At 40.0% G+C, this 14,073-nt stretch overlaps 1 protein-coding gene across 1 annotated transcript in view; it reads left to right on the top strand.

Annotated features, from left to right (window-relative positions):
- Window positions 1-248: 248 nt before the first annotated feature.
- ARHGEF33 (Rho guanine nucleotide exchange factor 33) overlaps window positions 249-14,073 on the top strand; it is a 67,545-nt gene continuing 53,720 nt past the window's right edge. The window contains exon 1 of the mRNA XM_064572141.1: window positions 249-400. The gene's annotated coding sequence lies outside the window, so the exon portion shown is untranslated. The remainder of the gene's footprint in view (window positions 401-14,073) is intronic.

Raw genomic sequence — 14,073 nt, forward strand, 5'->3', positions numbered from 1 at the left:
TTTTTTTTTTTTAAAAGATTTTATTTATTTATTTGAGAGAGAGAATGAGAGACAGAGAGCATGAGACGGAGGAAGGTCAGAGGGAGAAGCAGACTCCCTGCCGAGCAGGGAGCCCCATGCGGGACTCGATCCAGGGACTCCAGGATCATGACCTGAGCCGAAGGCAGTCGCTTAACTAACTGAGCCACCCAGGCGCCGCTGATTAGATATTTTTTAACAGCAATCTCTTGAATGTACAATAAAAATGTTTCATTAAAAATTTATTAAAACAAAGGATGGTATAAATTACAAGGTACCTATCATTATCAATGGCATTTTTATTTCTTGTAGAACCTCTAGAAAAATCAGAAAGACTTCACCAAACATGATGTGATGTCTACTGGTGGAGACAGGCCACGAGGTGAGTGAATACTGCAAAGAACTTGTTTCTAGTCACTGCACAGATGAACCAAGAGCTTAGTTTAAACCAGTGTACTTAGCTTAAACCAGTCCTTGTACTTCATTTATAAATCTAAACATTTATAAATTGCTTAAGAATCTTGTAACTCTTCTGTTTATTTATTTATCTATATATTTTAAAGATTTTATTTATTTATTTGAGAGAGAGAGCATGCGCAAGCACAGGAGTGGGGGGAAGGGCAGAGGGAAGAGAGAGAAGCAGGCTCCCTGCTGAGCAGGGAGCTCCATGCGGGGTTCAATCCCAGAACCCTGGGATCATGACCTGAGCCAAAGGCAGATGCTTAACTGACTGAGACACCCAGGCACCCCAACTCTTCTATGTTTAAAAACAAACAAAAATATCATGGGATTCTTTATAAGTTAGCACTCAAAGCTAATAGCCACCTTATAAACTAGCCATGTTACATCAGACTTTTACTGAATGTATGAATGCTTACAGTATTGAGATAATAATGAGCTATATTTCACTGAGTTCTATTTCGGATTGCAAACAAAACAAAACCTTAAGGACGACAAAATTTGCATTCAGCTAATATTTACTGAGTCCCTACTTCATGCTAGGCTTTGTGGCATGATAACTATGTGGGATAAGTATTATCTTCATTTTACAGATGAGGAAATGTAGGCTTATAAGGGGTAAGTAACATTCCCAGGGGCACAAAACTAAATAAGTAGCAGATCTGCAATTTGAAGCTAGATGTCTCCTGAACTTAAGAAGAAAGTTCTATGTTTTAAAACAGTATTTTTTAAGTCAATCAGAGAAAGACAAGTATCATATGATCTCACTGATATGAGGAATTTGAGAAACAAGACAGAGGACCGTAGGGGAAGGGAGGAAAAATGAAACAAGATGAAACCAGAAAGGAAGAAAAACCATAAGAGATTCTTAATCTCAGGAAACAAACTGAGGGTTGCTGGAGTGATGGGGGGTGGGAGGGATGGGGTGGCTGGGTGATGGACATTGGGGAGGTATGTGCTATGGTGAGCGCTGTGAATTGTGTAAGACTGATGAATCACAGACCTGTACTTCTGAAACAAATAATACATTATATGTTAAAAAAAAAAAAAAAGAAGATAATAGAAAGGGAAAAATGAAGGGGGGGATATTGGAACCATGAGAGACTATGGACTCTGAGAAACAAACTGAGGGTTTTAGAGGGGAGGAGGATGGGGGGACAGGTTAGCCCAGTGATGGGTATTAAGGAGGGCACATACTGAATGGAGCACTGGGTGTTATACGCAAACAATGAATCATGGAACACTACATCAAAAACTAATGATGTAATGTATGGTGACTAACATAATGTAATAAAATTAAATTAAAAAAAATAAAAAATAAATAAAACAGTATTTTTAAGTTTCAAAACTAAAAAGCACACATTGTAAAACAAACAAACTTGATCAAGACTGAAGAGTATAGGGGCACCTGGGTGGCTCAGTCGGTTAAGCATCTGACTCTTGATTTTGCCTCAAGTCATGATCTCAGGGTCATGAGATCGAGCCCCATGTTGGGCTCCACTCTCAGCAAGGATTGAGGATTCTCTCTTTCTCTCTCCTTCTGCCCCTACCCCTGCTCACACGCACTCTCTGTCTCTCTCAAATAAATAAATAAATCTTAAAAAAAAAAAGATACAAGGGTATAAGTTAAGTTTGAACCCTATCTCACCCCTATTCCATCCCTCTTTCCAAGAATGACCACTGTTAGTAGTAGTTTGGCATAAATGCTTCCATATCTTTCCTTTGACCAATGTACCTTTTACACTTCCTATTTTAAAAACATCAATGAAGAGAGGAGGTTGAATTTACTATATATCTACTAATATAAATATCTAGTCTAAATAATAACTGAAACGTTCATTCAGCTAACATTAGGCATCTAATTGTAGAGTTTCAAAGAAGTATAGAACTTACTTTCTGTTTCCTAGGGACTCATAGTCTAGTGCAGTGGTTCTTAATTTGGTTTTGAGAGGGTAAATATAGACTCTGTTGTGAGTCTGATGTGAGCTCTGAATCTTCTCCCCAGCCGAAAATGAACCTACATAAAATTTTGCCTATAATTCAGGGGAATTCATGGATACCCTGAGAGTATGTGGACTCCTGCCTCTGGTAGAAGTAAGGTTCTTAAATTAATAATTTAACATAAATACTATAATAGAAGTGTGGACAGGACACTATGGCAGCACAAAAAAGCAGGGGCTTACCTTTAGCAAGACATGTTAAGAAAGACAGGGAAGAGTGCTACTTGCCCAGACTCCTGAAGGACACAAGGAGCTTGACAGCTAGCCCAGGGTAAGGGAAGGATGTCCACTGAGGAACAACTCTATAAAGCCCAGAGGCTAGACAAGACAGGAAACCACAGGACTCTCTTTGTGATAGGAGCCCAGTGTATGTACGAGAGTGACTGAAGAGAAGTTTGGAGAGCTGGGGAGAGGTCAGATCTAAAGGTAGAGGTCTGCTGTGTTAGGACATTTGAACTTTAGGAGTCACTGAAGGATTCTGATTAAGATTTTCATAGGTAGGTAAGAAGACTATAATTAAGGCATGACTGAATAAATGATCATGGGAATAATAATTTAGATGGCAGGAGAAGATAGAAAAAGGAGATAAGACCACTTGATTCAGACTTGTGGGGGGATCAGTGACGAAAACATATGCGATTAAAAAGATACATTGCAGGGGCTCCTGGGTGGCTCAGTCATTAAGCATCTGCCTTCGGCTCAGGTCATGATCCCAGGGTCCTGGGATTGAGTCTGCATGGGGCTCCCTGCTCCGTGAGAAGCTTGTTCTCCCTCTCTCACTCCCCTCTGCTTGTGTTCCCTCTCTGTCAAATAAATAAATAAAATCTTTTTTTTTAAAAGATACATCGCTAAAAATCAGATGGAATTCATTGGAAAGTCATTCCTTTTGCAAAGGAGATTGAGAGAATAAAGCTCGGAGACTGTGTGTAAGATAAAACTCAAAATTTGGGCCGCACATCTGCCCCCTCACTGCAATGAGTCCCATGCACAATCAAACTAGTGTCAGTCACTCAGGACGTATCACTCACTCCTGGTCTGCACACCCCCATGCCTTCTGCTGTCCTCCAGTAACTCCTGATGGACAGCTTGTTTTCCCATCAACTCTTCCACCTGCAAAGAGTAGAAAATGAAAGATGGCAAATTCGGTCAGTTTCTCAATAAGTCTACATTGAGTATATATATTCCTTTTATAATTATTTTTGTAATTCAGGTTTCAAAGTAATGCAATTTAGAGCAAGGCTTACAAATAATGCCATATCTGGTTCATTTCTTTTTGGGTCTACTTAACTTAATATACCTAGTAAAAAATCCAATTTTAGTCTCGCCTCCTACTACTTGGCAATGACTTCATAATCGAGGCAAGACTATAACATCTCAAGGATATTTACTTGATAAATATTTATTATTCATTAAAATTTTACTTATCCTGTAGGAGCTTTGAAGACTGAACTTATTCATATATTGAATATGCAGTTTTGTGTGTATGATGTATCATAAAATTTTTTTCAGATACAAAGAAGCATTTGGTCTTTGCCAAAGGACAGTCGCTCCAAAAGACTTCTCAGTCCCTATGTTTAGAAATGAATTTTTGTTAAAACAAAATTTATAATTTTAGCTGAAATAGCATTGATTTTTCCAGCTTGCCTTTTCTAGCTTATTAATTTAAAACAAAAGTGCATCTCCTTGCTATTACTACAAATGAATAAAGTTCTGTCATTTTCTTTTTTCCTCAGCTCACATATTTACTTTTTTGGGGGGGGGGAGAACATTAAGAACATTAAGTTCTACTCTCTTAGAAATTTTCAATTATACAGTATTATTAACTATAGTCACTATGTTATACATTAGACCCTCAGACCTTATTCATCTTATAACTGAGAGTTTGTACCCTTTTACCAAACTCTCCCTATTGTTGTTTGCTTTAAGGAAAAAAAAAATCATTAACCATCCACATCCTCTGGAATTGAATTAAATTCAACTCAAACTTGTGTTAAGTGCTCATCACAAAAAGTTCTGAAACTACCTCAGAAGAATGTGAACAAATAATATAAATGTATTTACCTTTTAAAAGCCAAGCTAATTTTGCATGCCTCTCTATAAAATAGCTCAGCATTTAAGAATATATAAAAAATTTTAAGTTGCTTATTATTAAGTAAAACTGCCATATAAGGAGATGATCTATAGTTATCCGAGGCTTAAAGTCTAGCACTCTGGTGAGAACCAGATGCCCAGGTGCTATGGCTATGAATAAGAAATGGTCCCTCGGTTGGGGCTGACAGTTTTGCAAGGGAATCAGACATGGAGACTACAGCCGGTCATTCCCAGCACGGAGAGATACTAAGAGTATGATATGACAATGCAGTAGAAGAGGGGTTGACTAAAGATGACTTGGAGGATGAGGGCTGGCTTCATGGAGAAGGAGGTGCTTGAATAGAGCACTGAAGGATGAGAAATGCTTATTTAGGTGAGGAAAGATCTTTGGGGCATAGAGAATGGGAGAAACAAAGTACAGAGGCAAGTGTTTGATGAAATGCATGAACTGTGATCATCTACACATCTATATCACATATACTAACTACTATAAAGTTTTATTTGAAATACTACGAAATAGAGAAATCAAGTAAGTTCAGCTGGTTCCGGCGTCAGCTGTTACAATAGCAACATCATACCAGCTAATGGCTAGACGGCCCAGGGACAGGTGGGGAGCCTCACCCAGACAACCAGCCTCTCCAAGGTTCCAGAGAAGACTGCCTGAGAGGATAGGGTGAGATTGTGATTTGCAGAGCTGATGACTTGGTGAGAAAGGGCTCCTGAGATATAAAATTAAGGGTCAAGAGACCTGAGGCTGCCTAAAAATCTGACACTCATTCAAATGGATTTGCTTTCAATATTGAACATTTGAATAAAGGACAAGCTGATCCCCTCAGGGAGGAAGACTGAGAAAGGAGGCCCCTCAAGGGCAATACTTGGCCTCCCATCCCCGATCAAGGCCGTTCGGTGCCAGCCTCACACTACAGCAATCCGCAAAACAAACATTTTGTAAGGAAACAGGACTCACCTTTCTTAGAAGGCTTTTTGGTGACCATTTGTTGTTACTCAAGAGTGCACCTACGTGGGCACCTGGCTGGCTCAGTCAGGAGAACATGGGACTCTTAACCTCAGGGTTAAGAATTTTGCATCCCGATGTTGAGTACCTTTCTCTTCAGCTCCACAAACCACAGCCTAGAGGCAGAAACAACCTAAAGAATGTGTGGGAAGGAGGTAAAGACTCAATGGCTAGACTGGAAATACTCCTTTCAAAGGGGTAGGTCTTTTTTTTTCCTCCCCCTAGATTCATCTTGCATCCACTGGCTCATTCACTGCCTATCATGTGATTTGTTTTGGAGCAGGCCAGAGGCATGGGTCCCCAAGCAGATGGATGGCAGACATTGCAGGCTAATGGCAGGTCCTGTGGATGTTAAAAGAAAAGAAGTGGGCAAACCCCAGGTAGTGACATTGCTGAGATGCATTCTAAAGTGGGCTAAGGATGAAAAGGATTCACTTTGCTTCTAAATCCAAAACATTAGAATCATATATATATACATATATATAAAACAAGGGCAGAGCCATTGCAGATCATCCTATTTTTTTTAATTAAAATTTTTTTTCTTTAGAGAGAAACAGAGAGAGAGGGAGGGAGCTTGCCAGCAGGGGTGGGGGAGGGGTAGAGGGAGAGAGAGAGAATCTCAAACAGGCTCCAAGCCAGACCCAGGGTCTGCATGGGGCTCAACATGGGGCTAGATGTGGGGCTTGATGTGGGGCTCAATCCCACAACCTTGAGGATCATGACCTGAGCCAGTGTGATTTAAACAGCTTGAGCTTGAGGTGACCATGGAGAGTCAAGTGAAAATATTCATTAGAGAGAAACAGAACAACCAGGGATGCTCATTTAGCAGAAAAGAAAAGATCAGAAGAACAAATGGTTTTGTTTCCTTCCCTCAAAATCAAGACCTAAGTACTAAAAAACAGCTAAAATTGCATAGTGGAAGAATTAAGGATTAGGAAATTGTGAACGGCTTAGCATAATTCCAGTTTGGGGTATAGTGGGTTTTTTGTTTTTTTGTTTTGTTTTCATTTTTGTTTTTTTTTTTTGTTTTTTAGATTGAACAAAAGAACAATTATGGGAGGCTGAGGGGACTGAGGGGGCTGGGGAAGGGAGGCCATTGGTTGCTAGAGTCCCATGTTGCTGAGTAATATTTGGAGACACCCTGCTAGATTTTAGTCTCAGCATTTTAGAATTCCAAGGACTTTGAGAGCCTCCTTGAACTAGAGATGAGAAAATGGAAGCCCAGAGAGAATACGTTGCTTCCTCTTGGCCCCGCAGAGTGAGAAGTCAGGGTCGGATCTCAGTCCAGTATTCCTCCCATTCCCACCCCCCAACCCCCCACCCCGGACCCTGCCAGTCAGCAGGTGTACTACCATCCTGATTTGGGGGGAACATTGTTACATCAGTCTATAGTGGGATGCCTGGTGAAAAGCTTCATATTGCATTATCAAAAAGCAAAAGGGATGGTCCGTGAAAAGCACAAAGTGCATAGCACTAGAGGCAGGAAACAATGTGGCACAGCATGTACGCACTCCTGTTAGGTTGACTTGCCTTCGGTGGGGGAACCATTTTGAAATGGCATCCGAACAAGATGAAACGGGTATAATCTACACAAGGAATAATTTCCTTATAGCATGTTTAAGCAGCCCTAGAATAGATTTCAAGTGAGATTGTTCAGTGTGTTTCCATATCTATTTTTAAAGGTTGTGAAGATTAGGATTGCTATCCAACAACCTGGGATGGGAGAAGCATGTAATTCAGTTTGGAGGCAGGAGGATGAAGAACTTGTTTCATTTACTTATTCCTGACCCAATTTGTTCCCAAAAGGAAATTGAAACAGTACAATAAGAGATTTAGGAATCAGGATATAGCTTCTTAGCAAAACCAGTCCCAATGTGTTCTGGTCTCTTCGTGAAATATTTCTAGACCTTTTACTTTGTGCCAAACTTACCAGATATGGGTAAGAAGTGGTAAGACATTACTCATTGATTGGGTGCAGTATGCCTTAATTCTAGGAAGGCCATGTATGAAATAGGCTGCAATTATAGAAGAAATAATCAAGCTCATGATGAATTTACATTTTTTATTGATGAATAAAAATGTTGACTGTTTCTTCTATCTAGATTAATGTGTTGTTGAACTCTAGTAATAATGGGTTATAAGATGACCCTTGCCTTAGTGAGGAGAATGGCCAAGTCAGGCTTATGAAGGGTATGACACATGAACTGTCCTTTGAAGGGTGAGTGGGCTCTGGGTTGGCAGAGTGAAGAGGGTTTTAAGGCAGGGCACCTGCACGGACTGAGATCCTCAGGTAGAAACGCATACAGTCTGTGGGTAGACCAGTTCTGCAGGGAGAATGTTATCGCTTTTTAGTGGTCCAAGACCATCACCAATCCCTGTCAACAGTGCACGAGCTGTGGGGCTATTCTCCTAACTGAGGTTATAGATTTGCAGGGTTTGTCTATAATTTCCAACGCCTGGAGTCTTTGTTCACTGGGAGGTAATGAGAAATTACAGTCCTTCTGAGGATTGGCTTTTACTTTATTCTCCTTTCTGAAAGTGCCAAAGGCAGATCCAAATTGGATGTCATTTTATCCGAACTATGAAAAAACGTCTCCCAGGAGACCCAGCAGTAACCCGGTTCCCCCTCTCACCTCAAAAGGCTTTGGTGACCGATGATCTATTTCACAAGGTACTACTACCTCAGCCACGTGATCCAGCTCTGGGGAGGCCTGCTGTTGCCTCAGCAGGAGGCATACTTCCTGAGGACTGCTTAAGGTTTGCCATATGGAAAGACCCCCCTGCTAATTAGGGTCGTCCCTAGGGCTGGAGCTCAGGACCCTTTGCTTCACGGTTCTCCCAGGAGCCTCTCTTGCCCTTTGCTGTCTTCCTGCCCGTCCCGTCAGGACCAGCCTGGTGAAATACAGTGACAGTCATTCATCTTCCTCTGAAGTAGACATTTAACTTGCACTGGGGCAACACTGTGCTCTCCACTCCTGCAGAATGTTCTGGAGAAACTCTTAACTTCAACTCAGATGAATCCAGGGAGAGAACCTGTTTGAAAGGTTGAAATTAAAGCGAGTCGAACCAGGAGAAGAAAAGAGAGAGAGCACATCTTCCTAATCAGACCCAAGCTATAGCACTGAAGTTCACAAAATTGGGTTCTGGCACATTTATGTTTGCCAGTTAATAAAATGAGTCAGAAGAGCCCCTGGAAGTAATAGGGTCTGAAACTGTTGATACGTTTTGACGTCCTAAAGGACATGATAAATTCAATTTTAAATTTGAAAATAATTCTCTCTAACCATTGGGTTGTTTTGTGTGTGTGTGTGTGTGATATCCTGCCGGTGTTCCTTTTTTTTTAAAAATTTTTTTATTTTTAAAGATTTTTATTTATTTATTTGACAGAGAGAGAGATAGCAAGAGCAGGAACACAAGCAGGAGGAGTGGGAGAGGGAGAAGCAGGCTTCCTGCCGAGCAAGGAGCCTGATGAGGGACTTGATCCCAGGACCCTGGGATCATGACCTGAGCCGAAGGCAGACACTTAACGACTGAGCCACCCAGGCACCCTGCTGGTGTTCCTTTTTTCTGATTGATGTTGGTACATAGCAACGCAGCCAAATTACTCTATCCTGGCTGATATTAGGTAAACAAACCAGAAAATTAATGTGCCCATGGAGTGGAAATGAAAGGATCTCTGTTATTCTATACTCTGATGTAAAGAACCTCTATGTGCCCTCGGGCTAAGGAGTTGCCCACGCTTTGCCTCTCTTCTCACTGGCTTTGGGAGCTCTCAGCTGGAGCAGTGGTTACAGTTAGTTTTAGCGTGGGACCGTTCGTCAGGACATGGCAGGATCTTTAAGCCCAATGGTGGGCACAGGGGATATAATTCTGCTACTAAAACTTTGCTTGGTGGTTCCCCCCCCCCCACAAAAATCACCTCCAGGCTAAACTCGTTCTCTATTTACTCGTAATTCTTTTTGGCTTATGTGAAGCCCCGTGTGGTAGAAGGCATGTTTCTCTTGTCGTCCTGGATGAGAATTCAATTCACTTCCACAAGTATTTGTTGATGACAAGCCCCAGAAGGGCACAAGGAGCTGGGGACACAGCTCCTTGGGTGAATAAAACCCCACTCTGCTCCCAAGTTGCTCACAGTCTGGGGAGGGGACAAGCATTCAGGCAGTTAACCAAGGACCAAGAATGATGGCCTTGTGACCTGGTTCAGTGGCAGGGACTGCCCTGTTTCTAGCAACACCCACATTTGGGAAAAAGTCAATTAAGAGGCTGACTTGAGGAGCGAGGACCATTTTCAAAATAAGACCGCTTATTTTGGGGGATGTCTGGTGACAGAGTCCTATATTTTAATTCTTTAATGTGTTGCCTTTGCCACCATAAGCTGCTACGTATTCAAGAATGATTTGGTTATCTCTGTTTTTAGAAGCAGGTATAAAAAATTACCTTATCATTGGGTATCCTCATTTTAATCACTTGCCTCCATGCTTATACATTGTGAAATTTGTTTTATCTCCTTATCATTTTGCTTCTAAGAGTCACGCTATGCTCTTTGCTTTCTTGCATTATGTTGATTAGTGAATTATATTAGTAGATTTATAAGCATCCAGCCATTTTTATACTCTAGAAAAAAACTCATGGGGTTGCATTTTTGCTTTCTGATATTTTATTTAGAATATTTGTACATTTATTTATTTAGGCTTTCCTAGAGTAGATTCAGTATCAGAACCTCATGGGACGGATTTAGTGATTTACATATATACTATTCCCTGGTACAGATTACATAATACAGTCACTGCTATTTTCAGAAATTCTGTGATATTATCCTAGGTTATTTCTTATTTGAGGGGTAGATATTTGACACCCCCTTTCAGTATCTCCTCTAGATAGTTATTGTGGTTGACTTTACAGTTTTTAAAGCTCAGCAATTTGTTTTCCTAGAAAATTGTCCATTTCATTTGGTTTTAAACATTATTGGCAATAAATGACATAGAGAATTTTTAAAATAATATTTTATAGCCTCTGAATTGGTGGTTACATCTCTATTTTTTGTCCTATTTTGTATTTTCTCTTTCTCTCAATCACTCTCTGTCTCATCAGACTTGCTAGAACTTTTCTCCTTTTACCAATCCATTCAACCTGTTTGTTCAAATGGCTCTCAGAGCCCACATAAGAAGGAATACATTTTTCCTGAGATTAAGCACAGATCTGTACCTCTGAAACAAATAATACATTATATGTTTAAAAAAAAAAAAAGAAGAAGAAGATAGCAGGAAGGGAAGAATGAAGGGGGGAAATTGGAGGGGGAGACGAACCATGAGAGACGATGGACTCTGAGAAACAAACTGAGGGTTCTAGAGGGGAGGGGGGTGGGAGGATGGGTTAGCCTGGTGATGGGTATTAAAGAGGGCACGTTCTGCATGGAGCACTGGGTCTTATACGCAAACAATGAATCATGGAACACTACATCAAAAACTAATGATGTAATGTATGGTGATTAGCATAACAATAAAAATTTAAAAAGAAGGAATACATTTTTAATGACAGTAAAAGTGGTTCCTTTTAATATAGTACTTTGAAATGCTGTGGCATGAAGTGGTTTATTTAAAGATCTAGGCTAATAGAGTAATGGTCTTACTTGGAGCTATTTCTGAAGTAACTTTGAGCAAATAATTGTTGAGAGCTTCAGTTTCCTTCCATATAAGCTGGATGGTAACAGTGCCCTGCACAGCTACACAGAAAAACAAACAACCCCCTTTGAAATTTTTTAAAGCATTCTTCTACATCACAAAGATTATATAGATTTTGCTCTCTGAAAACATTTGCAGGATTTGTCCTGATGAATTAACTTTGGTTTCAGGGGAAAATATTTCCTCCTCACCCTCCCCCCAACATAAAAAGTTCTCATTCTACTAAATTAGAAATGTGCACTAAAGACCCATTCAATAAAGGACACTGAAATGGAAATTAACTCAAGTCTGCTTTCAATTAATTTCAATTCCCCAAAGTACCAAACTTTCCTTTTCTGTCACAGCAGTAATTGGAAAGTAATAGACAATCCTAAGTTTTTGTGGTCTTTTGCGTGTATGTGTGTGCACGGTATACATTCTAGGTCAGTCTCGGGGAGGGCCAGGAGATTTTTTTTCGGTGTTCTTTAGGCTTCTATTAACTTTATTAATATTACTAACTTTATTATTTGAATGTATTTCATAAAAGTCTGGCTATCACTTCTTAGGCTAATTCCTCTTTCTCTATTGCAATAATTTTAGAACCTTTGTCTTTCAGCAGCAGAAACTGATTTTAAAAGGAAATCCTTCCCCCAAACCTGCAGTTTGTTAATCAGACAAGAACAGAGAGACTTGGGTTGAAGGGGATGGAGAGGGGGGCCCAGGACCCCACAAGCTTGGTGGCTTTCTCCCTGTTCCCAAGGCAGGTTCAAAAAAGCCCGAGGGTTTCGAAGAGTACAGACTGAAAACCGTTGCCCTATATAATGATCAGGCATGGTTTAGTATCTAAGAGGCTTTTCCTAAAAACTTAACACACAGTGTTTTCCAAGGGTCTGCCAGGGCTCACATGGGTGTGTTTACAGGCTAGCACTGCTGTTGTAGAGATGGAAAGACAGGAGGAAGACTGGGGAGGAGTAGAAGCCACATTAACTTGGTGAGAGCAAAGCATCCGCCTGTTAGGGATTCCAGGGCAGTGAAGGACCGGCTAGAGAAAGGCTCAGAGAGTGAGGGATTCCCACAGAAAATGAAGCAAGGACTGTAAATAAGATCTCAAAGGGAATGTCAGAAAGTAGTAAGGCCTTTTCCAGAAAAAGTCATACTACTTTTCCATGTAATCTTGTTATTCTCCCTTTTAAAATGTGCCTTTCGATATATGTTACTCGTTTATATGATCACAGTACTAGTAATTCTCTTCTGGAAATCTTGCTTAAGGAAAAAAATGTCTTAAATATGAAAAGAAAAAAAAGCTATATTCCTTTTAATATTTATTTATTATAGTGAAAAACAGAAAACTATCCTAATGTTCAATAATTGGGGGAAGGAAAGAAAACTGACACATTTCCTCAAACAACTATTTTTCGTAACTAAATACAACAATTATGTAATGATTTGGAGAAAGACACGAGTAAGAAAAGCACCCATTCTGAAGTCACAGAGACCTGAGTTCCGATTCAAGCTCCCTCTGACATTTTTTTATCCTTGATCCTGGGCATATTATTACCTCATTTTCCCCAACCCTCAATATTCTCTTCTACAAAACGAGGATAATGATACATGCTCAACAGGACCAGTATGAGGATTCAATTAAATGTGACAATATAAATAAATATGAAGCAATAGTGCTTGGCACATAGCAGCTGTTCAATAAATGTTATTTCTCTCTCCACCATTCTTTTTTTTTTTAAGGTTTTATTTATTTATTTGACAGAGAGAGTGACAGAGCACAAGCAGGGGGAGCAGCAGAGGGAGAGGGAGAAGTAAAGGGAGAGGGAGAAGCAGACTCCCCGCTGAGCAGGGAGCCTGATGCAGGGCTTGATCCCAGGATCCTGAGATCCTGACCTGAGCCAAAGGCAGATCCTTAACCGCTTAACTGACTGAGCCACCCAGGCACCCTCCACCATTCTTTATATAGCACACAGAAAGATGCTTAAGCTCTATCAACAGATTTGTTGACAAACTTAAGGAAATACATGGTTTCCTAGGAAAACACAAATTACAGAACTAAGTAGAAAAATTGAGTATATCGACTACCTTTGAGAGAATTTAAAAGAGTTTAAAGATCTGTTTATCTTTTAAAAAAAGGCACAAGGTCCAAACGGTTTCATAGCTATGCTCTATTATCTTTTAAACAACAGGCAATTCCAATTTAACTGAAATTTTTCTAAATTATAGGAAAAGATTGAAAACTCTCTAATTCATTTTAAGAAGCTAGCATAACCTTAATACCAAAAACGAATAAAAGACAAAAAACAATAAACCTGCCACAGATCAAAATCACTCATGAATATAGATGCAAAATGTCTAAATATTAACAAATAGAATCCAGCAGTGTATCAAAAGAGATATATCCTATGACCAAACAAATACTATAGGAATGTAAGGATGATTCAACATTAGGGAAGCAGTATAATTCATTACAATACTAAATTAAAGGGAAAAAAAAAAGCAATTCTATCAATGGCTATTAAGAGGACTAATAAAATACAGTATCCATTCCTAATAAGAAATTTTAGTAAAATAGAACTAAAAAGAAATTACTTAAATACAATAGAGATCATTTTTTAAAAATTCTATTTATTTATTTGACAGAGAGAGGGAGAGCACAAGCAGGGGGAGCAGCAGAGGGAGAGGGAGAAGCAGGCTCCCCACTGAGCAAGGAGCCTGTGTGGGGCTCGATCCCAGGACCCTAAGATCATGACTTGAGCCGAAGGCAGACGTTTAACCAACTGCACTACCCAGGTGCCCCTGATAGAGATCATTTACCAAAGATAGC

The sequence above is a fragment of the Mirounga angustirostris genome, unplaced genomic scaffold (genome assembly GCF_029215605.1).
Source record: "Mirounga angustirostris isolate CCGP_5_RB_7025 unplaced genomic scaffold, mMirAng1.0.hap1 SCAF_10, whole genome shotgun sequence".
NCBI classification, from domain to species: Eukaryota; Metazoa; Chordata; class Mammalia; order Carnivora; family Phocidae; genus Mirounga; species Mirounga angustirostris.